At 40.1% G+C, this 26,692-nt stretch overlaps 1 long non-coding RNA gene across 5 annotated transcripts in view; it reads left to right on the top strand.

Annotated features, from left to right (window-relative positions):
• LOC115841746 (uncharacterized) overlaps nt 1–26,346 on the top strand; it is a 96,192-nt gene extending 69,846 nt beyond the window's left edge. For all 5 annotated transcript variants that reach the window (XR_009564923.1, XR_009564924.1, XR_009564922.1 and 2 more), the window contains 3 exons: nt 11,156–11,341; nt 15,360–15,587; nt 25,674–26,346. This is a non-coding gene — a long non-coding RNA (uncharacterized lncRNA). The remainder of the gene's footprint in view (nt 1–11,155; nt 11,342–15,359; nt 15,588–25,673) is intronic.
• The last annotated feature ends 346 nt before the right edge of the window (nt 26,347–26,692 follow it).

Below are 26,692 nucleotides of genomic sequence, written 5' to 3'. Positions count from 1 at the left end.
GGTCTTGTTTTTGTATCCATTCAGCCCGTCTTTTGGTTGGAGCATTTAATCCATTTACACTTAAGGTAATTATCGATATGTATGTTCCTATTACCATTTTCTTAATTGTTTTGGGTTTGTTATTGTAGGTCTTTTCCTTCTTTTGTGTTTCCTGCCTAGAGAAGTTCCTTTAGCATTTGTTGTAAAGCTGGTTTGGTGGTGCTGAATTCCCTTAGGTTTTGCTTGTCTGTAAAGGTTTTAATTTCTCTGTTGAATCTGAATGAGATCCTTGCTGGGTAGCGTAATCTTGGTTGTAAGTTTTTCTCTTTCATCACTTCATATATGTCCTGCCACACCCTTCTGGCTTGCAGATTTTCTGCTGAAAATTCACCTGTTAACCTTATGGGGATTCTCTTGTATGTTATTTGTTGCTTTTCCCTTGCTGCTTTTAATATTTTTTCTTTGTATTTAATGTTTGATAGTTTGATTAATATGTGCCTTGGATTTATCCTGTGTGGGTTCTTTGCACTTCCTGGGCTTGATTAACTATTTCCTTTCCCATATTAGGGAAGTTTTCAGCTATAATCTCTTCAAATATTTTCTCAGTCCCTTTCATTTTCTCTTCTTCTTCTGGAACCCCTATAATTTGAATTTTGATGCATTTAATGTTGTCCCAGAGGTCTCTGAGACTGTCCTCAATTCTTTTCATTCTTTTTTCTTTATTCTGCTCTGCTGTAGTTATTTCTACTATTTTATCTTCCAGATCACTTATCCGTTCTTCTGCCTCAGTTATTGTGCTATTGATTCCTTCTAGAGAATTTTTCATTTAATTTATTGTGTTGTTCATCATTGTTTGTTTGCTCTTTAGTTCTTCTAGGTCCTTGTTAAACATTTTTTGTATTTTTTCCATTCTATTTCCAAGATTTTGGATCATCTTTACTATCATTACTGTTATTATTATCATTATAATTATTCAATTGCCTGAATTCTTTTTCAGGTAGACTGCCTATTTACTCTTCATTTGTTTGGTCTGGTGGGTTTTCACCTTGCTCCTTCATCTGCTGTGTATTTCTCTGTCTTCTCATTTTGCTTAACTTACTGTGTCTGGGGTCTGCTTTTCACAGGCTGCAGGTTCATAGTTCCTGTTGTTTTTGGTGTCTGCCCCCTGTGGGTAAGGTTGGTTCAATGGGTTGTGTAGGCTTCCTGGTGGAGGGGACTGGTGCCTGTGTTCTGGTGGATGAGGTTGGATCTTGTCTTTATGGTGGGCAGGACCATGTCTGGTGATGTGTTTTTGGGTGTCTGTGAATTTATTATGATTTTAGGCAGCCTCTCTGCTAATGGGTGGGGTTGTGTTCCTGTCTTGCTAGTTGTTTGGCCTGGGATGTCCAGCATTGGAGCTAGCTGGTCGTTCAGTGGAGCACGGTCTTAGTGTTGAGACGGAATTCTCTGGGGGATCTGTCGCCGATTGATATTACGAGGGGCCAGGAGGTCTCTAGTGGTCCAATGTCCTGAACTCGGCTCTTCCACCTCAGAGGCTCAGGCCTGACATGAGGCCGGAGCACCAAGACGCTGTCTGTCACATGGAGTTATCAGGATAGTGGTCATTGGCAAGTGAAACCACAAGAGAAGAGGCCCGTGCTATGCCTGGTCCCGCTGAGCAATTTTCAGACTTCAGCTCATTCTGGCAACAGGGCAACTGTGTCGATGACACAAGGCAGGACAGGGTCCATGAGGCGGGTGGCACTCATCTGTTGCGTGACCTGAGGGGGCCGGTCGAAGCCCTCGGGGAAGGCGACAGCAGCCAGGACTCCGGCCTCCTGTGGCTGCGGCGTCTTTGGGGTTTCCCTCCTGGTGTCAGGTCACTCTATTCCTGCTTTGGCGGTGATGCCTTTACCCTCAGCTTCTTCATTGGGCGAGTGTTCCCTGAGGCAACGTGTGAAAAGTGCAGGCCTCGCTTGACCCTCACTCTTTAAAAAAGAAAAACAACTTTCCCCCCAGCTTTATTGAGATATAATTGGCACATAACATTGTATAATTTTAAGGTTTAAAATATGTTGATTTGATACATTTATAAATTGCAAAATGATTACCACCATAGTATTAGTTACCTCCTTCATCCGGTAACATAGTTACCATTTTCTTTTTGTGGTGAGAACATTTGAGATACACTCTGTATCAAGTATATGATAGAGTATTATTAGCTGTAATCACCATGCTGTGCATTAGATCCCCAAACTTGTTCATCTTATCACTGGAAGTTTATACCCTTTGAGCACTATCTCCCCCTAACTTCCATCCCCGAAGTCCTGGTAACCACCACTCTACTCTCCATGACCCTCAGTCTGAATTGCCATATTATGGTGCTCAACAGAGTTACTCTCTTCTTATGCAACATCACTTCTTACAACCAGTACCCACCCATCTTTTTTTCTTTCCTGAAGCTACAGCTTTCTCTTTAAAAAATGCTCCTTTGGAGAGTTAACTCTCTGCCAATTATATCTAGCATATAGTGCATCTTCCGGCTGAAGAGGGTAGGACCTTTAAGTTCTTAATGTGGGATAAGAAAACAAGTCCACAAGAGTGACCAGTTTTTAAAAATAGAATGAATTCTACTCAGATTTTCTAGAAAAGATATATCTCGGCTGCATGACCGATTGTATTGTCAACCTGCCAATATAATATTTATGTATCTGGTGAAATCTTGGAGAAGCAATAGGGAAGGGAAGTCTATGATTTTACTTGATAGGAGGCCACACAGAGAAAAATAATAATAAACATCATTTACTTTTTGGGGGCCTATGATTATCTCATTTAATTTTTTAAAAAAAATTATTTATTTTTAACCCTTTGACCAACCTCATTCTTCCCAACCTAGTCCCTGGCAACCACCATTCTACTCTCCGTTTCTATGAGTTTGGCTTTTTTTTTTAAGCCAAACATATATATATGTTTGGCTTAAAACATATACTTTAAGCCAAACATATACTTTTCCACATATAAGTGAGATATTGCAGTATTTGTCCTTCTGTCTGACTTGTTTCATTTAGTGTAATACCTTCAAGTCCCTCCATGTTGCAAATGGCAGGATTTCCATCTGTTTATGGTTGAATTAAAAAAAAAATGTGTGTATGTGTGTGTGTGTGTGTGTGTGTCACATTTTCTTTATCCATTCATCCACTGATAGACACTTAGGTTGTTTCCATGTCTTGGCTATTGTAAACAATGCTGCGATAAACATTAGGGTGCAGATCTCTCTTCAAGATAGTGATTTCATTTCCTTCAGACATATCACCAGAAGTAGAAGTGCTGAATCATGTAATAGTTTTATTTTTATTTTCTTGAAGAGCCTTCATACTGTTTTCCAAAGTGGCTGTACAATTTACATTTCCACCATCAGTGCACAAAGGTTCCCTTTTCTCTACATCCTCTCTATCACTTGTTATTTCCTGTCTTTTTGATGATAGCCGTTCTAACACATGTGAGGTGATATCTCATTGTGGCTTTGATTTGCATTTCCCTGATGATTAGAGTGTTGAGCATCATTTCATATACCTGCTGGCCATCTGTGTGTCTTCTTTGGAAAAATGTTCAGATCTCTGCCCATTTTAAAATCAAATTATTAGTCTTTTTGCTGTTGAGCTGTATGAGTTCCTTATATATTTTGGATTTTAACCCCTTGTCTGATATATGGTTTGCAAATATTTTCTCCCATTCCACTGTTTGCCTTTTCATTTTGTTGATCATTTCTTTTGCTGAAGAAGCTTTTTAGTCTGATGTCCCACTTTGTTTTTGCTTTTGTCAGTTGTGTGTTTTGGTGTCATATCCAAAAAATTGTCGCCAAGACCAATGCCAACTAGCTTTGTCCTCGTGTGTTTTTCTTTTTCTAGGAGTTTTATGGTTTAAGGTCTTACATTTAAGTTTTTAATCCATGTCTAGTTAATTTTTGTGAATGGTGTAAAGATAGGGGTCCAATTTCATTCTTTTACATGTGACTATCCAGTTTTCCTAGCACCGTTTATTTGAAAAGACTATCCTTTCCCTGTTGAGTATTCTTGGCTCCCTCGTCAAATGTTAGTTGACCAAACGTGCCTGGGTTTATTTCCGTGCTCTTGGTTCTGTTCCATTGGTCTATGTGCCTGTTTTTATGCATTTAATCTTTAAGATATCTTTCTGTGGTAGTTGGCATTTGCTTCATTTAAACTCAAGGAAACTGAGACAAAGAGAAATGTTTTGCCCTAGGTCACATGGCTAAAATGTATTCAAGTCATTTTGATTCCAAAGCCTCTGTCTTCAACTATATCACCTTACTGCCTGGTACGGCATGTGGAAATTGTTCCTAAACCTCAGTAAACTTCCCTGTTTCTCTTGTTCCCACATATAAGAATATAGGCATAGGTATAGTTGGATTTACATTTATTATTTCCACATGGGGGAACATGTACTTTCATATAATTTTGTATTATAAACAACACCTTGTAAATTAATAATAACCCAGTAATTTAATTGCATTTATATTGAGAGTGTATTGCAAGTTGTTTAAACAGCACCACTTCAGAGGCAGCCGCACACATCACTACAGAACTGTGAGTGCAAAAATGAAATTTAGAGAGATGATATTTACATCAACTTCAGCAATGAGGGTATGGATGAGTCATGATTGAACCATGATGTATACATATCTTAAAGTCTAGTTATTAGAAAATTATAGGACAAAAATGCTGCTGGTGCAAATATGTGTCACTGCGTGTTCTCTAACACTTAACAACCTTAACAAACAAAAAGGAGGGAGCTAAACTAACAGTAATTTTAATTAAAGAGGAAGAATATTAGCAATTGAAAATCACAACAAACTGAAGACAATACTACAATGAGGATTTAATACTCTGATAACAGAGAGTCCATTCCCCAAATTAAGAGCATTCCAGCTATCTGGGTGAGGTACTGTGCAGCAGGAGGCAAATCGGGGTTAAGATTGGCCTGGCAGACAGACTTCTTAGTGGAATACTGAATTTAGACTCTTTAATAAATTCTAGTAGCCGCCCAATTTTAGTTTATGAATATCACATTTTATTAATGGATAATTCACTTAGTAGGTGACTAATGAAAATGAAAGTTTATAAAGTTTTGAATTTTGGAGTCATTTTGAGGCCCATCAGTAAGACTCACGTCCATCAGTAGATGCCAGCTCATTTTTAAAGAATCCTTTACATAGGGGGAAAAGCAGAGAGGATTAGGGTCAGAAAAGGCTGGTCTTAAAAGGCTGGTCTTTCCAGGTCTGAGACCTTGAGCAAGAATCTTAGCTGGACTGAGCTTGAGAGTCTGCGAATCCCTCAGTGGTGTGCTGGAACTGGCTCATATCGGTGTTGGAGAGCTCATGGTTAAATTTCCAAGAATTCTGCAGGCCAGTTGTTAAGCCATTGGTAGCTTGATATCAGCAACAATGGGAGTATTACACTACAAAAATCAGCAAACACTACAAATCAGGGATTTTTTTTTAGATGGTTTAAAAATTTTTTTATTGCGGTAAAATTGGTATATTACATTATATAAGTTTGAGGTGCACATTATAATTTAATATTTATATACACTAAAAAGTGATCTCCACAATAAGTCTAGTTACCACCTGGCACCATATTGCTTATCCCTTTCACCCATTTTACCCATCCCTCAACTCCCAACACCTCTGTTAACCATCAGTCTGTTCTCTGTATCAGTGAGTTTTGTTTTGTTTTATTTGTTCATGCATTTTGGTCTTTAGATTCCACATATAAGTGGAATCATACAGTATTTGTCTTTCTCTGTCTGACTTATTTCACTTAGCATAATACCCTCAAGGTCCATCCATTTGTCAAAAATGGCAAGATGTCATTCTTTTTTATTCTTTTTTATGGCTGAGTAGTATTCCATATATATGGAATATATATATTCCATATATATAAAACAATTTCTTTATCACTTCATTCATCATTGGACATAGTTATTTCCATATCTTGGCTATTGTAAATAAAGCTGCAGTGAACATGGGGGCACATATATCTTTTCAAATTAGTGATTTCATTTTCTTGGGAAAACTGGAATTGCTGGATCATACGGTAGTTCTATTTTTTTGGGGGGGGTGCTCTGGGTCTTCATTGCTGCGTGCAGGCTTTCTCTAGTTGTGGTGAGCAGGGGCTACTCTTTGCTGCAGTCCGTGGGCTTCTCATTGTGGTGGCTTCTTTTGTTGCAGAGCATGGGCTCTAGGTGCAGAGGCTTCAGTAGTTGCAGCAGGTGGGCTTCAGTAGTTGTGGCATGTGGCTCAGTAGTTGCACCACACATGCTCTAAGGCACACAGGCTTCAGTAGCTGTGGCGCACAGGCTTAGTTGCTCTGTGGCATGTGGGATCTTCCTGGACCAGGGATCAAACTCATGTCCCCTGCATTGGCAGGCAGATTCTTAACCACTTCAGCACCAGGGAACTCCTGGTAGTTGTATTTTTAATATTTTGAGGAATCTCCATAGTGGCTGCACCAATTTACATTCCCACCAACAGTGCACAAGTGTTCTCTTTTCTCCATATCCTTTCTACCACTTGTTATTTCTTGTCTTTTTGATAATAGCCATTATAACAGTTGTGGTTTTGATTTGAATTTCCCTGATAATTAATGATGTTGTACATCTTTTCATGTGCCTGTTGGCCATCTGTCTGTTTTCTTTGGAAGAATGTCTATTTATTATAGATTCTCCAAGTCAAGGACTCCCCCCAAACCCCCCAGAAAACTGGCTTACCAGCACACCATTGTTTCATTCTTCCCTTCCCTCCAAAATATCACCAAATTCTGCAAAGAGGAAATAATGATTCCTCTATGAGCATTAAATTGTTTTGATATTGAACCAAAGCTAGGTAATCAATAAATATTCATTTTGTAGGGTGGCTACTAGGCATGATCCCATTTAATTCCTTTACAGGTAGATGTTATTATCCTCAATGAGAATTACATTTTTGAAAATACCTGAGAACAAACTACTGATGCTCAAAACATTACGTGAATTTCGCAGCTATTATATTGAGTGGAAGAAGCCGGACACAAAATAATACATACTGTATTATTTCATCTATATGAAATTTAAGAACTGATACAAGTTCAAGAACTGATGGAAGATTATAGAAGCCAGAAGAATGCTTATCTCCAGTGGGGAGGAGAGTGGTGACTGAGAAGGGGTGTGAAGGAAACATTTGAGTGCTGGAGTGTTTCTCTATTGTGATCCAGATAGGGGTTACACAGATGCATAAAGACGCAAAGATTCATTGCAATATACACTTAAGATGATTGCACTTTATCATAAAAGTAATTTTTACTTCAATAAAAAATTTAGTAAAAGGTATGTTACACTAAAAAGAAAAAGAAGAATCTGAGAAAGTATGTTTTATAAACTGGGAAGCACTTAAAAGTCTCTTTTACCTTAAAAATTTGAGATGCCTTTGACAACCTCCCTTCTCCTAGTTTCTCCCTCTCTGTGGCCACTCAGTCTCTCTAAGGTTCGGTTGGCTTTTCTCTGCCTGTTTTGTAAGCATTGTGTCCCCAGAGTTCTGTCCTTATAACTCTCCTCACTTTATGTACTATTGACAATCTCTGTAGCTCCAACTCCTGACACAACTTCCTAACCTCCAGGTCACACTCTTTTCTCCTCTGTACCCATACTCATTCATTGAACAACTACATACTGGGTTGTCTTTACTGGGTGTCTTATGCCAAGTACTGTTCTTGGCACTAGGCCATGTCAGTCAACGAAACAGAGATCTTAGCCTTCATGGAGCTTATGTGCCCAGGTCGCTCTCCCTGGGCCTACCAAGACTCAGATGTCCCAAATGATCTCATTATCTTCACCCCTTGATTCTCCCTAACCTCAAACTTGTTTTTCCCATGCATCTTCCGTCTCTGTGATTGCACTGTCATCCTCTCAGAAACTCGGAATCATCCCTGACCCCGCTTCAACAAATCACCATCGGCTGACTATTACATGTCCTGAATATCTCTCAGAACCCTCCACTTGTCTGTATTTGCACTGCCCTGCCCCATTCTCATTCTTTCCCATTTGACTTACTAACTGGTCTCTCTGCCTCCAGTCTTCTTCCTGCCTATCACTCTCCATACAGCCGCTAGAATGATTATAAAATGCAAATCAGGACAAGTTGCTTTCTGCCTAAACCTGTCCAGTAAAAGTCTAAATTCCTTCCCTTGTTCTCATATTCTCAACTATCAGGATATAAGCATAGCTGCTGAAACCTGGGTTCACATCCCTGCTTACCAGCATAAACTTGGGCAAAATTGTTTTATCCTTCCCATGCCTTACTTCCCCATCTATAAAATGGGAATGATAATAGTACTGACGTCGAGTTGTTATGGGGATTAAATTTATTATTGCACACAAGGCACTAAGAACAGTACCTGGTCCTCAGTATATACTCAAGAAGGCTGGTTTTCTTTTAGACGGTGCTGTAATGTTTAAATAAGTTAAAACATCTAAGAGGCTTTGCACAGCATCCAGCCTGTCTTAAATACTCTGTAATGTCAATGTTGTTGCCTCTCTAGCCTTACTTCTTGCCCTTCTTCCACACAAACCTGACTCAGCCCTATGGGGCTGGCTATGGTTCTCTTTCTTACACGTCCCTTGGTTCCTCCCTTTCCTGTCTTTTTCCTGGATGTCTCCCACCGATCCTTCAAGTCTCTGCTCAGGCACCAGCCCCTGGCTGCCTCAGCCCAAGCTGGATTGGTGGCTCCTCCTCTGTCTCTCCGTCTTAGAACCTGTGCTTGCCTCTATTACAGAACGTAGTAATTGTTTATTTAAAACATACTAAGAAGCATCCAACAACAGATGAATGGCTAAGCAAAATGTGGTATATACATACAATGGGATGTTATTCCACCTTAAGAAGGAATGAAGTACATCATGGATGAACCTCGAAAACACTGTGCTAGGTAAAATAAGCCAGGATTTAGAGCCGAGATTAGAACAGTTAGGCTAAATTGCTCTAAATCCTGGCTTCACCAGGCTGTGTGATCTGGTGTAAGGTATACAGCTTCTCTATGTTTTCGTTTCTTCATCTGTAAAAATAGGTAAATTTCCTTTATAAAGTTGTTTGAAGTAATGTGTGTAGAATACTTGACATATAACCTGGATAATGGTAAGCGCTCAATAAGTGTTTTCCCTTATTATTGTTCAGTTGTGATCTCTTTGGGCACAAGGCTCTATGATCTCTGTCACAGTTCCTTGATATGGTTTCAGATTCCACATTGCAACCAACCTTGAAGAACATATTGCAACAGATTAAATGTAGAAGCAGATATAATCATCCAGTTGTGTTCCATTGATCTAGATAGTAAAAAGATTTTTTAAAAAATGCTACTCTTCTTTTTTTTTTTTCCCGTTGCGGAGCATAGGCTCCGGACGCGCAGGCTCAGCATCCATGGCTCACGGGCCCAGCCGCTCCGCGGCATGTGGGATCTTCCCGGACCGGGGCACGAACCCGTGTCCCCTGCATCGGCAGGCAGACTCTCAACCACTGCGCCACCAGGGAAGCCCCAATGCTACTCTTCTTGCTAGATTTTTTTTGTTTGAGTAAATATAGTTATTTTCTGTAAAACCTTTTCTTTATGTTAATGTAGAAAGGAATTACTAATGTTATTTTAAAATAAATTAGTAAGTATTTAAATTTTTCTCAGTTTTAATTTCTAATATGGTAAACGTTGATAGATAGAACCTATATAAACAATGTTCCTTGGATCCTCAGTAATTCTTAAGAGTGTAAAGGAGTCCAGAGACCAAAAAGATTGAAAACCACTGTCCTGCCTTGCAGTTGGATCCCTGCCACACCACCCAGGACAACTGGCCTCCAGTCTGTGCTTTAGCACTTCACAGGATGGGGAGGTCATCACCTCCTGGAGCAGCTGGTTTTATCTTTGGGCTACTCTGCCTCTTAGAAGGTTCTTGCAATGAGTCAAAAATCTTTGTTTTGGAGGCTCCCACTGACAGTTCTTAGACCCACCCCTTATTTTCACACATTGCAATTTGGAATCCTCTTTCAGGTCTGGAAGACAGTCATCAATTCCCCTTTGTGGTGGTCCCAGAGGGAATCACCCTGTCCTTCGTGTGACTAAAGTGCACATGTATTTTTCTGAGTCAGCCAGTGATTTGTAGGAAGCATTGCCAAGCTAGATAGCTCACAACTGCTTTTCCAGGAACCAGAAGATTATCTCCAGTCCCACACTGAATTTGAGAAACTCATTTTCTTGTTGTTTTTACCAATAAATTAAAATTTTCCATTATAAATCACATATGTTTCTTAAGGAAAATAAAGTAGGGAAAAAGAGACTTAAGAATGGAAATGGGGTCATGGTTAGTGCTGACTTTCTTGTCTTGGCATCTAGCTCCCTTTCAGGCTTGCCCTGAATGCCATTTTTTTCAGCAATTCCTAAAGCAGTTATATGTACTATGCCTCCAGAGGTCTGCCAGGTTGACAGACTGCCTGCTGCCTGGTCAGTCCCCAGCCCTTTAAGGACAGCTGAGGAGGGGCACTCAGAGGAAACAGGAAGCTCTCAAGGAACGTGATTCTTGTACTACCTGAAGGTATTTTAGGCCAGATCTCTCCAGGCAAGGTGGGGTCAGAGGGGATAGACGCTTTACTACAACAGAGATTAGTAAATTTTTTCTGCATTTTTGGGAGGTAAAAAATGAAGTTCTTATGGAAATTCTACTTCTGGGAATCTATTCTAAGGAAATGGTGAGAGATTTAAATGGTGTTATGTGTGTATCATTATTCATAAAACTTGGAAACAAGCTAAATATTCTACAATAAATGTTCAGTTTAAAAACTATCTATAAGGGAATAGGGGTTATATGGGAAATCTCTGTACTTTTCCCTCAATTTTGCTGTGAACCTAAAACTGCTCTAAAAAAATGAAAATCTTAAAAAAGAAACCTGTCTATGTGCTTGTATATTCTGTACTGGTTAATAATAAATTACATTTACAAAATCTTTTTAACGATGTGGGAAAATTCTCAACATAGAGTGTTAGTTGCTTAATATATGACTAGTATATAGTTTTTATGTAAATATTTGTTGACTGAAAATTGAAAAAAGCAGATAAGAAACTATACAAACAGTACGGTTTTGATTGTGTAAATATTTTTGTGACAGAGTGAAAAAAATGGATGACACCAATGTATCTCACATGGAGGAAACTGTCTTTATGAAAACTCTTTGAAATGCCCTGCAGACACAGATGTCAGCAGATGCCCAGCTCAGACAAGGGGAAGCTGTTTTGCATGAAACAAAGAGAGGAACATGGTTTATTGCTTGTGGAAAGGAGGGGGAAGAAAGAAGGTATTGGTCAACACTCTTGCAATTGCAAATGACAGAAATTTAACTCAATGTGGCTTAAGGGAAAACCCAGATATCTAGTTAGACATGGTTGGATTCAGGAAGTCAAACTTTGTCATCCATATCTGCGTTTTCTCTCCATCTCTTGATTTTGTTTTCCTTTGTCTTGATTCACTCTCAAGCAGACTCTTCACTTGTGCTGGCACAGATGGGCACTAGCAATGCTAGGCTGACCTTTCTACCAGCTCAGTGACCCCAGGGGTAAGAGTCCTTCACTCACCAAGAGTTCTCTCAAGTCTATCCCTGAGTAGCAGTCTGGCCGGGGAGATGGAATGTACGGATTATGTGGGTTTCGTCACTTGTTTGGATCACTGGAATAGGCTGGGGTCAGCCCTGCTCAAGTCATGTAGAAGTTCCAAAAATAATTTGCAGAGTTCCTGGCATGGAGCTTCTAGAACCCTTGGAATTTCCTGAGTGACTAAAGTGTCTTTATTATTCATGAGTCCCTTGGATCACTCCTGAGTTTATGCTAATGAGGGCACTCATGGTGGGACCCTGCATAGCTTCAAGATTGAGACTGGTCACCAGAAAGACCAACCACTGATTAGAAGGTTGGGACTTTGAGCCAGCCCAACCTCCAGGGAGGGAAGAAGGATTGAGTTCAAGTGCATGGTCCATGATTTAATCAGTGAAACTCCAATAAACCTTTGGACAGCAAAGCTCAGTGGAGGTTCCTTGTTGGTGAACTCATGTTGGGAAGATGAGGTGCCCTCGTCCCATGGGGAGAGGGCACAGAAGCTCTGTGTTCAGGACCTTCCAGACCTTGCCCTATGTGTCTCTTCATTTGGCCGGTCTGATTTGTATCCTTTAAAACTCTAATTGTAAGTATAGTGCTATCCTCAGTTTTGTGTCATTCTGCTGCATTATAGAACCTGAGCGGGGTTGGAGGAACCCTCTGGATTTGTAGCCAGTTGGTTGGGAGTATGGGTGGCCTGGGCCCCTACTTGCTCCTGGTGTCTGGAGTGGGGGCAGTCTTGTTGGAGACTGTGCCCTTACAGCTGTGGAGTCTGACAATAACTCTGGTTGCTTAGTGTCAGAATTGAAATTGCAGCACAACAGATGACGTCAGAATAGTTGGGGTTGAAACAGAATAGGATTGAGTCTGGATCCATGCACTGCAGAACAGTGGAAGAGGTGTGGAGCCAGGAGCCTAGAGGCCAGGTGGTTATGATAACAGAAGATCACTGGGAAGAAACTGAAATCTTGAAGAGGGCTTTGGATTTTCACAGGATAGGGAGTTGGAGAGAAGAGGAGTTTAAACCAATTTTATCTCAACCTTTCAGCAGAGGAGGGTCCCCAACTGAACTGAGTTACATACATTCATCTTTGCTATAAGAATCTGTGTTCACTTTTATGAAGTGATTACAACTTTTCCAAGTGAACAAAGTTCTTTCACTCACTCATGGTCAGACTCACTTATCTTACACATGTGCATTCAAAGACCTTCCAGTCACTCTCAGAGCCAGGTGTAGAAGCAGAGAATGGAAGTGCTGGCTGATGCAGGATAGTGGATTTGCAAGGCGAGTGCAAGAAAAAGTCAAGAGGGCAAGATACATCAACGAGGATGTGTCTGTTCTGTCTGTAAAAGCCCCAAATGCCAGAAAGTTCAGTGGTGTGTGTGTGTGTGTGTGTGTGTGTGTGTGTGTGTGTGTGTGGTGGCAGCACATATCAACTCAATGTTTTAGGGAGCAGTATGAACTCAGGACCATATCAGCTCACATAAATTAACATTCCCACTTCTGGCTGGTTTGATGAATACTCCTGGTTCATAAGTCAATGTGTGAGTTTCCCCATAGAGCAGGCCCTCCACAAAAACATGTAAAATACCTTATTGTATTTTCCTCACAAATAATCACTGAGAATGGTTGAGTCTTATTCCCTTTGTCTTTTGTTTTTAAACTAGGGTTAATAATAAAATAAACTTTAGGTTTTTTTTGTTTTTTCTAATTTATTTTATTTTTGGCTGCGTTGGACCTTCCTTGCTGCACACAGGCTTTCTCTAGTTGTGGTGAGTGGGACTACTCTTCACTGCGGTGTGTGGACTTCTCATTGCGGTGGCTTCTCTTGTGGAGCACGGGCTCTAGGTGCGTGGGCTTCAGTAGTTGTGGCTCGCGGGTTCTAGAGCACAGTAGCTGTGCACAGGCTTAGTTGCTCCGTGGCATGTGGGATCTTCCCAGACCAGGGCTCGAACCCGTGTCCCCTGCATTGGCAGGCAGATTCTGAACCACTGTACCCCCAGGGAAGCCCTAGTTTAGTTTTAATAAGCCAGTGTCACAATCAGGATCATAAACATATCCGTCAGCCCCAGAGTTTTTGGTGCCCTTTGTGATCTCCCTCCCACTCTTTCTCCCAAACCCAGACAACAACTGATCTCCTTTCTGTCACTATAGATTTGTTCACATTTTCTAGAATATTTTAGCAATGGAATCATATGCTATATATTCTTTTCTTATGTGGCTTCTTTCACTCAGCATAATTTGTTGAGATTCATAACTTGTTCATTCTTTTTTATTGCTGGGTAGTATTCCATTGTATGAATATACCTCAATTTGTTTATCCATTCACTTGTTGATGAACATTGGTACAATTTCATAAGTTTTGATATACATATACACACGTGGAGCCATTGCTCCAACCAAGATACCCATCACCACCAAAAGTTTATCTCCAGTGTTTGGCTATTACAAATAAAACTACTATGAATATTCATGTAAGAGAACTTCTATGGATATAGCTTTCATATGTTTTCTCTTTAGTAAGTATCTAAGATTAGAATTATTACATCATTTGGTAGGTATACCTTTAACTTTTTAAGACACTTCCAAACTGTTTTTTAAGAAACTGTTTTCTAACCTAGTATACATCACCACTCTTCTAAATTCTCGCCAACACATGGTTTGGTAAGTCTTTTTAATATTTTACATTCTAAAAAGTATATTGTTGTATTTTATCATGGTTTTAACTTGCATTTCCATAATGGCTAATGATATTGAGCAACTTTTCATATGTTGTTAAGAGTTTTATGCATTTTCTTCCTTTCTTTTTCCTGTTCTTTATATGTATATATTAACGCTTTACTATATGGGGAAAAATGCTTCTCCAAATTTTTGCTCATTACTGAAATTTCATATTGATGGCTAATAATTTCTATTATAATTAATGTAATAACTATGGTATTTTCTAATGGAAAAGTAGGTCTAAGTTTGATATTATAATAATATTGATAGTGAACGCCAACCTTTAGATGACTCTAAATTTTGTCATTTTATGAATAAAAGGTGAAAAGTTCTGAAGCAACTGAGAATTTAGCAGCAGTTGCAGTATTGATGTTAGCCATTTTCTTATTTTTTGGAAGCTCTGAAAATCAGTGTGATCTGACTCTGCAATGAGTTTGGGAACTGCTTTGCCCAAAATCAGAGTGATTTTTGTAAAAGCTAAAACATTTATTTCAGCTCAACATGGTGGCCTCTGAGAATACATTTAGCAGAGAACATCAACTAATGCAATCTTACTATATTTTCAGAGACTCTGAATGTTCATCTTTAAATGGAATATTCTCTTTGTATTAGGGGACTTGCATAAGTTGCATTTATAGTCACCCTGGGCATAAATTCAGTGTATAAAATCTGGCTCAATCTTCCCATTCCAGATGAGGAAACTGGGGCCCTGGGAAGTAGAGATTTGCCCAAGGGAATCTGGTGAGATAGTGGCAGTGAGCACAGTTTAGGTAAGATGGGCAATGCTCTCTATCCTGTCTCTTCTCTGAGTGAGATCAGCAGTGAGTAAATTATAAGACCATAGAAAGTGAGTGCTGAAAGGAGAATTAGAGACCACTCAGTCTACTCCTCTTATTGTAAAGTGAGAAAACTGAGGCCTGTGGCAGGGGAGCAGCATGTCCAAGGCCATGCATAGCAAGTTTATCACATAATTGAGACTGAAAGTTGGGTCTCCTGATGCTTAGTTTTCAGGATGGCTGAGCAGGTCTGCTGCCTCTCCAGTGAATGAAGGGCCAGAGTCCGGGATTTCGCACAAAACTTTGATGGGATTTGGAAGATTTCCTTGTGGAGGTGACAAGCACTCGAGTTGTCTTTATAGCCCCAGTAATAAGATGATGGCATCATCCATGTTCCCTCTACCAATGACTCTTCCATGGCAACGTAGCTGAGACTGAGGCTAAAGGGCCAAAAAGGTAAGGATGCTCTCCTTAGCAGATGAAAAGTCATGCATGTGTCTCTTTCCGTGCATCATTCATTTGGCCGCCCATTTTTCCATCCCTTCATCCATCCACACACCATTCAACAAAACCTACTCTGGCCATTATCCTTGCCATTGAGGAGCTCCCTGACTCTTGGGACAGGCAGACATGTAAACAATGAATTAAGATACAAAATGTAATAAAGAAATAACTAAAGGGACTTCCCTGGTGGCACAGTGGTTAAGAATCCGCTTGCCAATGCAGGGGACATAAGTTCGAGCCCTGGTCCGGGAAGATCCCACATGCCATGGAGCAACTAAGCCCGTGCGCCACAACTATTGAGCCTGCGTTCTAGAGGCCACAAGCCACAACTACTGAGCCCGCGTGCCACAAGTACTGAAGCTCACGAGACTAGAGCCCGTGCTCCGCAACAAGAGGAGCCACCACAATGAGAAGCCTGCGCATGGCAACCAAGAGTAGCCCCCACTCACTGCAACTAGAGAAGGCCTGTGCACAATGAAGACCCAACACAGACAAAAATTAATTAATTAATTAAAAAGAAAAAAAAAAGAAAGAACTAAAGATTCATTGGAAAACCTAAGAGGCAGTACCTAATCCATCTAGGGTAGAAGAAAGAAGAGAGGGCGAGAAAAGTCTTCCCAGAGGTGTTAGCATGTGTTGAGTCTAGAAAGATGAGCAGGAAATATTCAGATGAAGAACAGAAAGGAGGAAGTGCATTCCGGGATGAGGGAACAGCCTGAGCAAAGATACCTCTAAAATTGTATGAATAATATCACCATTTATTTTAAAAGTATGTGTGTTTGGGCTTCCCTGGTGGCGCAGTGGTTGAGAGTCCGCCTGCCGATGCAGGGGACACGGGTTCGTGCCCTGGTCTGGGAAGATCCCACATGCCGCGGAGCGGCTAGGCCCGTGAGCCATGGCTGCTGAGCCTCTGCGTCCGGAGCCTGTGCTCCGCAACGGGAGAGGCCACAACAGTGAGAGGCCCACTTACCGCAAAAAAAAAAAAAAAAGAAAAGAAAAAAAAAGTATATTTGTTTACATGTATATGATATAAAAGGGGTTATACACTAAAATGTTAATAATAGCTATTTATGGTGGGATTATAGGTGACCTTATAGAATTTCATTTTTAATTTTCATCCATTTTTTAAAAAAATAAATTTATTTAATTTATTTATTTATTTTTGGCTGCACTGGGTCTTCATTGCTGCTCGCGGGCTTTCTCTAGTTGCAGCAAGTGGGGGCTACTCTTCGTTGTGGTGCGCGGGCTTCTCATTGCGGTGGCTTCTCTTGTTGCAGAGCACGGGCTCTAGGCACGCGGGCTTCCGTAGTTGTGGCACGTGGGCTCAGTAGTTGTAGCTCGCAGGCTCCAGAGCGCAGGCTCAGCAGCTGTGGCGCACGGGCCCAGCTGCTCCGTGGCATGTGAGATCTTCCCAGACCAGGGCTCAAACCCACGTCCCCTGCATTGGCAGGCGGGCTCTCAACCACTGTGCCACCATGGAAACCCTTCATCCATTTTTATTTTATTTTTTTCCAGTAGTGAATGCGTGTCACTTGTGAAATAAAATAATAATAAAAGTTTAAAAATCTTTAAAACCTTTTTCAGAGGAGCTGTTCTTCCTTTGTTATTGAAAGTTCCATATGTGGAACATAGAAAAGTGGTACAGATGAACCTGTTTGCAAGGTAGAAACAGAGACACAGACGTAGAGAACAAACATATGGACACCAAGGGAGGAACGAGGAGGTGAGATGAATTGAGAGATTAGGATTGACATACATACACTAATATGTATAAAATAGATAACTAATGAGAACCTGCTGTATAACACAGGGAACTCTACTCAATGCTCTGTGGTGACCTAAATGGGAAGGAAATCCAAAAAAGAGTGGATATATATATACATATAACTGATTCACTTCACTGTACAGCAGAAAGTAACACACCACTGCAAAACAACTATGCCCCAATTTAAAAAAAAAAAAAAAAGGAAGTCCCAAAGATGGTCATGAAGTTGTTTGTCAGAAAAGGTTTTCTGCCAAGTTTGGAAATCTTTGTTTCACATAAAGCTTTCAGAAAAGATTTTATACTAGATTTCTATGTATACACAAAAATTTCCTACAATTTGAAGAGGCAGAAAAATTCCCAAGCAAGGGTATTGAAACACAGCTATTCCTTCAGACATTTATTTAACAAATATATATCATGTATCCCTTTGAAGGCCCACAGATGAGTCAGGCAAGGAGACCCCTTCAAAGATAGGCCATATAGACAAAAATGAGCATAAGACAAGATAGACAAGGCCAAGGACTGGGAGAGAGGTCAGCTGTGGGAGAGATGAGAGTCAGAGAAAGAACGATCATGGGCTTTCACAGATCACCACAACTATTCCCACCAGCATTATTTAAAATGATAGCAAGGGCTTCCCTGGTGGTGCAGTTGTTAAGAATCTGCCTGCCAATGCAGGGGACATGGGTTCGAGCCCTGGTCCTGTAAGATCCCACATGCCACAGAGCAACTAAGCCCAGGCCCCACAACTACTGAGCCTGTGCTCTAGAGCCCGTGAGCCACAACTACTGAGCCCGCCCGCCTGGAACCCGTGCTCCACAACAAGAGAAGCCACTGCAATAAGCCCACACACCACAATGAAGAGTAACCCCCACTTGCTGCAACTAGAGAAAGCCCACGTGCAGCAACGAAGACCCAACGCAGCCAAAAATAAATAAATAAAATGAATAAAATCTATCTTAAAAAAAAGAGAGTAAATAAATAAATAAAATGATAGCAAACACCTACAACATTCAAAGTGTGAATTGCAACCTATTAGTGGGTCATGAAATCAGTTTAAATTGTCAAGCTAGAACTTTTTATTTTTCATGTTATGTAAGTTATTTATTCATTTATTATTATGGTATAATTGACATATAACATTATATTAGTTTCAGGTATACAACACAATGTATTTGTATATGTTGTGAAATGATACATGTATAATGATATTTGTATATGGTGTGAAATGTGTTTGTATATGTTGTAGTATTTGTATATGTTGTGAAATGATCACCACAATAAGTCTAGTTAACATCCATCCCCATATGTAGTTATACATTTTTTTTCTTGTATTGAGGACTTCTAAGATTTACTCTCTCATCAACTTTCAAATATACAATACAGTGTTATTAACCACAGTCATCAGGCTGTATATTATACCTCACGACTTAATTTATTCTATAATTGGAAGTTTGTACCTTTTGACCCGCTTCACCTGTTTCACCACCTCCTACCCCACACATTTGGTATTTTTTTTTAATAAACTTTTTCTTTTGGAGTAACTTCAGATCTACAGATAAGTTGCAAAGATACTTCAGAAAGTTTCTACATATTTTCACCCAGCTTCCCCTAAAATGTTGACATCTTACATAACCATGGCACATTTACCAAAACTGAGAGATTAACATTGGTACAATATTATTAACTAAACTATAGATTTTACTTGGCTTGCACCTGTTTTTCACTAATGTTTTTTCTGTTCCGGAATCCAACCCTGGATTATATTTAAGAGACTAGTAAAAAGTGAAATTCTATAGAATACAATAGAAAATATCAGGGTACATTGCTCAGATTAAGGATAAGTACTGTTTTATAAAACTTGTTTCCATTACATGTATAAATTGTAGTTTTACTGAAGGTGGCAGCTGAAAAAAGTAACAAAAGAGAGAGACACAGTCTTAGAAGACACCAAATAATTAAGCATGCTTACCATTATGGGGATTAATACTCTAGTGAGAAGCAAAACAAAACACTTGAATACAACAATGTGAACACTAGTGCAAAGTCAGAAAATGCAAAATAACACAGGACTGTAGGACTAACAGTCAGAGGACAGAGCAAGGTAGAGATCCTTTTGTTCTCATACTGATGGCTGAACAGCCTTGTCCTTTGGAACAGAGCATAACGGGCCCCGTACATGTTGTTGAGTTGGATGGAATTCTTGGATCAAGCAGCTGAATGGGCTGCATCACCGGAACACACTACACACAGTACTGGAGCCCAGTACCACTCTCCCCATGCCCTTCTCTTAGGCCTGGCTTTGTCCCTAGTGAACTAATTAATGGTTATAAAAGCAGTTGGTAAAATGCAGTTGGTATATGCACTTTGAATGAGTCACTTTCTCTTCTGGGCCTCGGTTTCCTCATCTGTGAAATGGGGACATGACTCTTGCCATGGCTCCTTCACAGGGCTGTTGAGAGAATCAAGGGAGAAGAAAAGTGTTTTGTAAATTGTTAAGGGCTATACAGATCTATGTAAAAATTATGATTTCAGATATAAATTTTCATTGGTATTATTGTTCTTTGGGCAGTAAACATTTTGAGAACAAGGATTATATTACTTATCTTCATAACCCTAGGGCCTATTACCATGCCTAGGCCTTAAGGCAGACTCATCTCTATGGAGACATAAGGACTTGGGCACACCTTCCCCTCCACGGACTTGCAGATGTTCACTCAATTCTCAAATGCATATCATTCCCGACTTGTTCCTCTACCCAGCAGGGCAGAGTCAAGCTAGATTAACTCTTACTGACCCGGCAGATTTGGGTCTCAGCATGGATCTTTCTACCTACCTGGAGAATCAGGAGAACCATCTGGAGAACCACACCTTTCAGATTTTATTTTTATTTCTAGGAAGTAGCCTAGATAGCTGAATGGATAAAGAAGATGTGGTATATATACACAATGAAATATTACTCAACCATAAAAAAGAATGGAATCTTGCCATTTGCAACAACATGAATGGACCTAGAGGGTATTAAATTAAGCAAAATAAGTCAGACAGAGGAAGACAAATACTGTATAATTGCACTTATATGTGGAATCTCAAAACACAAAACAAACAAAAAAACAAAACAGGAACAGACTTACAGATACAGAGAGCAAACTGGTGGTTGTCAGAAGTGGGGAAGTGGGGCGAAATAAGTGATAGGGGATTAAGAGATACAAACTTCCAGTTATTAAATAAATAGCTCATTGGGATGTAATATACAGCATAGGGAATATAGTGAATAATACTGTAATAATTTGTATGGTGACAGGTGGTTACTGGCCTTGTCATGGTGATCATTTTGTAATGTATTTGATTGTCAGATCACTATGTAGTATACCTGAAACTAACATAATATTATGTCAACTATACTTCAATTAAAAAATTTTAAAATGTATTAGATTATCCTTTGAAAAAAGTTTCAAAGACACACAACACACACCCCACATATATATATAAGAAAAATACTGAAAATTAAACCAAGAAAAGCAAATCTTACCTATAATCCTCAGCTTTAAAAAATTATATAAAGTGTGTAAAAGTCCAGTCCCCCTACCGTCCCCTTTCCAATTCCCAAGAGTAAGCACTACTAGCAATTTTTCCTATACTTATACTGATATATCATTTACCTTCATTTTAAAAAACAAAAAATGAGATTATATTATACAAATTTCTTACAGCTTGTTTTTATGCACTCAACAACAATAAAGGACATCTTTTTAGGGCAGTACATACAGATCCATTTAATTCTGTTTAATGCCTGTATAGTATTCTGCTGTATGGATGTATCATTTGATTAATTAGTCACCTATTGATGGATATTAGGTTGTTTCCAGATTTATGTAGTCACAGTACTGCAGTAAACATTCTTCAACTTCATGTATTTCTCCTATTTTTTTTTCCCTTGGTAGGATAGAATCTTAAAAGTGCTGTTGCTGGGCCATAGTAGATACATGCTTTAAATATTATTAGATGCTTTCAAAGTAACTTCCAATAAGTGTATGTCAGTTTACACTTCCACCGGTAGTATATAAGAATGTCCACATGATTGGCATTATTAATCATTTTAGTGTTTTAAAAATATATATATATATATTTATTTATTTGGTTGCATTGGGTCTTAGTTGTGGCACACGGGATCTTTAGTTGCGGCATGTGGGCTCTTAGTTGTGGCATGTGGGATCTAGTTCCCTGACCAGGGATCGAACCCAGGCCCCCTGCACTGGGAGTGCGAAGTCTTAACCACTGGACCACCAGGGAAGTCCCCATTTTACTGTTTTTTTGAATCAATATTCTTAAACCTATCAAACTAAATGTGGCAGAAATTATGGATTGATTTATTCAACATCCCATGCAGCTGCCTTCTGGTATGTCTTCCTGTACTGGAGGCTGGAAAACCAAATCACATTTCCTAGACTTGTTTCCAACTAGGATTCACAAATAAGATGTATCCTAGCAAGACTTGAGTTTGGAACTGAGTTAAGTGGGGAGAGAGGCAGGACACAAGGTAACCATTTGTGCTGGTATGAACTGCAGGAGATGGCACGGTTCTGGAGCCAGCAGCCTTAAGAGAGGCTTCTGTGGGAGGGCAACAGCTCCGTTGGTGGCTCCCACCAGTAGGACTTGGGAGTCACTCCTGAAAGCTCAGCCTGGAGTCTTTATCTTTAGCATTCCCAATGATTCTTCAAATGATTTAATACCCTGAAATAAATATTTTATGCTATATTTTTATCCATTTTCTACAGTAGATCCTATGGACTGTTTCCTGTTATATTCAGTTGTGTGACACTGTCAAATTATTAACCTTTGGGGCCCAGCTTATTTATTAAAAAGAGATAATACCTATATATGGGGATGTTGTGAAGGTTAAATGGAATGATGAATTGAAAGTGACTGACTTACTCTGGGTTCAGCAAGGCTTGTGGGTAGTGGGTCTTTTTTCTCTTCCTTCTTTTTAGACTCACTCATCCTATGAGACCCAGCTCAAAGGCCATCTCAATACCCCTGGGGAGGCAGAATTATTGTTGTCTTCTCTGGGCTCTCACTACATTTAACTAATTCCTTTACAAGTCATAACATGTTGTACTATGACTTATTCATATATGTGTTTGTCTCCCCACTAGATTTTGTGCTCTTTGAGGGCAAGGGTATGCATGATCCATCTCTTTATTTCCAGGCCCCAACAAAGAGCAGGGGATGAGATGTGTTGGTTGAATGAATTAGCCCTAGCCTTGCCTCACTGAACTCCTCAGTTCCCCTCACCTGCTTGTTGCAACCATCAATTTTAGTGGCCTCATTGGTATCTTAGATTGGGATCACTTGGCTACAGGCAACAGGAAGCCTTTTAAACTAGCTCAAGCAAAGATGGGTATATCAGTAAGCTTTAGATTCAGGAAACAAAAAGCGCCCAAGCTACTGTTAGTAGAAAACGGTTTAAAGAAAAATGAGGTACTTTTAAAGTTGTTGCAAATTTAGGAGGAGTAAGTTACAGGCTGGACCTTCAGGAATAACTCTCAGAACAACACTGCCAAACTGACTTGCCAGTGGAACTGCCACCTTTTGTACAATTAGGGAGCAAGGGGATCAGAAGCCCACCAATGGAACTACTGATTTTCAAGAATATACAACTGAGGGGTCAGGATGCTGCTGCTGCTGCGACAACAACTACCTCGAGATAAGCACAAAGTTAGTGAGTAGCCACTGAGATACTGTTACAGAAAAACCCAAAGTCTCCATAACTGTTCTTTCCAGCAGCAGTAGCCAAGGCAGCAAGAAGATGACCTCTGCCTCACTTCTGCCTTCCCAAACTTTCATGAGTGCCTTTAACTGGTGGAGCTTTCTTTCCTACCCCTCCTGTATTAGTTTTCTATTGCTCAGTAAATTTCCACAAACTTTGTGGCTTAAAACAACGCATATTTATCATCTTGGTTTCTGTGGGTCAGAAGTCTGTGGACGACTTAGGCAGGTCCTTTCCTTGGGGTCTCAGAAGGCTACAAACATGGTGTTGACAGTTTGCATTATCATCAGAGGCTTCCAAGCTCCCTCAAGTTGTTGGCAGAATTCATTTCCTTGTGGCTATAGAATTCCTGGTGCCATGCTTTTCAAAGGCCAGAAGGAGAGTGAGAGTGAGTCTGCTTGGAGTCTTATATATACCGAGAGCACCTGGGAACAGTGACTCTCCCCAGTAATGAACTCAGCTAGTGCATAGATCTTGGCTTGTAAATACTGTTCTTCAATGAAAGGAATAAGAACTCTTTGGAGACATGACTTATTTGAGGACTGGGTCAAAGAAAGTGCAAGAAGAGCCTGGAACATCTTGGGCCAAAAAGCAAGGAAGTGCTCAAAGAAAGATGGGGACATGTGAAAAGGACACTGAGTGGTATAACTACTTTGGAAGACAATTTAGCAATTCTTATGGAGTTAAATATGCATTCATTCTACAACCCATTCATTTCATATCCAAAAGAAATGAAAATATATATCCACATAAAGACTTGTACATGAATGATCATAGTAGCTTTATTCATAATAGCCAAAAACTTGAAATGCCCATCAACAGTTAAATGGATAAACTAGTGGTAGTGTATCCATACAATGGAATACTACTCAGCAATAAAAAGGAAGTACCGACTGACACATGAACAACATGGATGATCTCAAAAACATTATGCTGAGTGAAAGAAACTAGACACAAAGAAGTACATACGGTTCCATTTACATGAAATTCTAGAATAGGCAAAATTAAGTTACAGTGGTAGCAGATCATTGGTTGCCAGGGTGGGGCAGGGGGTAGGGGATTGACAGTAAAGGGGCACAAGGGAACTTTCTGGGTCAGAAAGGGTATGGTAGTGGTTACAAGGAATAAACATTTGTCATAAATCATCAAGCTAAACACTTAAAATAGGTGTATTTTTATCACATGTAATTTATACTCCAATAAAGTTGATATTAAAAACTTGAGCAAAAGATCTGAACAGACACTTCACAAAATAGGATATCCAAATGACCAACAAACTTATGAACAGGTTTTCAACCTGATTAGTAATCAAAGGAATGCAGATAAACATAATATGATATCACTACATACCCACCAAATGATTAAAATAATAAAGATTGATAATGCCAAGTACTGGTGAGCATGTGGAACAGCTGGAACTCTCATTGCTGGTGGAAGTGTAAATTGGTTCAATTATTTTGGAACATAGGTTTGGTGTTATCTACTAAAGTTGGTTTTATAATGTGAAACTATAAAAGAAACCCACTTAGTCTGTGGCAGATATCTCTGGTACTTGTCACATTCCTTTAACCCACATCTAATTTCAGCTGAAATTTTGGAAAACAGTTCCAACTCTCCTCATGGTGCTAGTGTGTCACCTCAAGTATACACTTTACATCTTTCCTTATTCTGCCTTAGGACCTTCTCTGATACCTGTAGCCCTGCAAGCAAAGTCACAAGGTCCTTGGGAGTCAACAGCCCTGGGGGCAATCAGCATTCAAATAGGGATGGAAGCCTGTGGATAAAAGCTCTCATCTCTCAGATGGTTCTTTTTTTTTTTTTTTTTTTTGCGGTACGCGGGCCTTTCACTGTTGTGGCCTCTCCCGTTGCAGAGCACAGGCTGCGGACGCGCAGGCTCAGCGGCCATGGCTCACGGGCCCAGCCGCTCTGCAGCATGTGGGATCTTCCCGGACCGGGGCACGAACCCCTGTCCCCTGCATCGGCAGGCGGACTCTCAATCACTGCGCCACCAGGAAGCCCTCTTTTTTTTTAAAAAAATTAACTAATTAATTTATTTTTGGCTGCGTTGGGTCTCTGTTGCTACGCATGGGCTTCCTCTAGTTGCGGCGAGCAGGGGCTACTCTTGGTTGTGGTGCGTGGGCTTCTCATTGCCGTGGCTTCTCTTGTTGCGGAGCACAGGCTCTAGGTGCGCGGGCTTCAGTAGTTGTGGCACGTGGGCTCAGTAGTTGTGGCTCGTGGGCTCTAGAGCACAGGCTCAGTAGTTGTGGCGCACGGGCTTAGTTGCTCTGCGGCATGTGGGATCTTCCTGGACCAGGGCTCGAACCCCTGTCGCCTGCATTGGCAGGCAGGTTCCTAACCACTGAGCCACTAGGGAAGTCCTCTCAGATGGTTCTAATCTGGGAGACATTCTATATGTTTCTCTGAGGTTATGGCAGAAGTGAGACCCTCAATAACACACTCTACATTGGTTTTCCCTTCCCCCTGTCTCATTTCTGTTTTCTAGGATCACCTCCCAAATAAACTACCTGAACCCAAGTATTTATCTTAGGCTCTGCTTTTTGGGAAATCTAAACTTAGTTAGCTGATACCAGGAGTGACCTCAGAGTGAACACCCTCAGGATGGATTCTGGAACTGAATCACTCACTGATCAGATGGCAACAAGGACTCTGCTGTTGATGATAAGTTGAGCAGTGATAACCCCTGATATGCTGTGCAGTCACAACGACTAAACTCTTCACCTGTGGAAGACCGGAAGTACAAGTGGAAGGAACACACCAGATTATGTAGTAGCTCTAGCACAGGGATTCTCAGCCATTTAAAAAAAATATTGTCCCCCTAGGGAGAAAAATTAAATTAATTTAAAGTATTCTGGGTGGGAGGTGGGCAAAAGAGGTGAAGGTGATCAAAAGGTACAGCCTTCCAGTTATAAATAAGTCTGGGAAATGTAACGTACAGTATGGTGACTATAGTTAAACATACTGTTTTGCATATTTGAAAGTTGCTAAGAGAGTATGTCTTAAAAATTCTCATCACAAGAAACAAAAATTGTAACTGTATATGGTGATGGATGTTAACTGAACTTATGGTGGCAATCATTTCATAATATATACATGTATTAAATCATTATGTTGTACACCTAAAATGAATAATATGTTTTATATCAATTATAACTCAATAAATTATCCCTAGCCAGGGAAATGAAATACTAAGGAATAAGATTTTGTCAAATAGGACACAAACCATTATAAAATCTAAGATGTGTTTTGCCCAACTAAGAACAAGTTTTCACTTCCTTGGAGGTTGATATTGTCATTATTGAGAATGCATGCTCTAGCACTTGAATGGGATGGGAGTAATGTTAATTATAATTCATGGAATTGACTGGAACTATCTTAAAAGCCCTGAAGAAAGAGAAATTCAGGCTCAGGTCATCCACCTATCAATTCAGGACATGTATGAGATCCAGAAGACCTACATGGAAGGTTTTTTTAAAACCCTCTTTTCCTGCAGCTAGAGAGCAG

Source organism: Globicephala melas, chromosome 8, assembly GCF_963455315.2.
Source record: "Globicephala melas chromosome 8, mGloMel1.2, whole genome shotgun sequence".
Taxonomy (NCBI): Eukaryota; Metazoa; Chordata; class Mammalia; order Artiodactyla; family Delphinidae; genus Globicephala; species Globicephala melas.
This window is presented reverse-complemented; position numbering and strand designations above follow the sequence as displayed.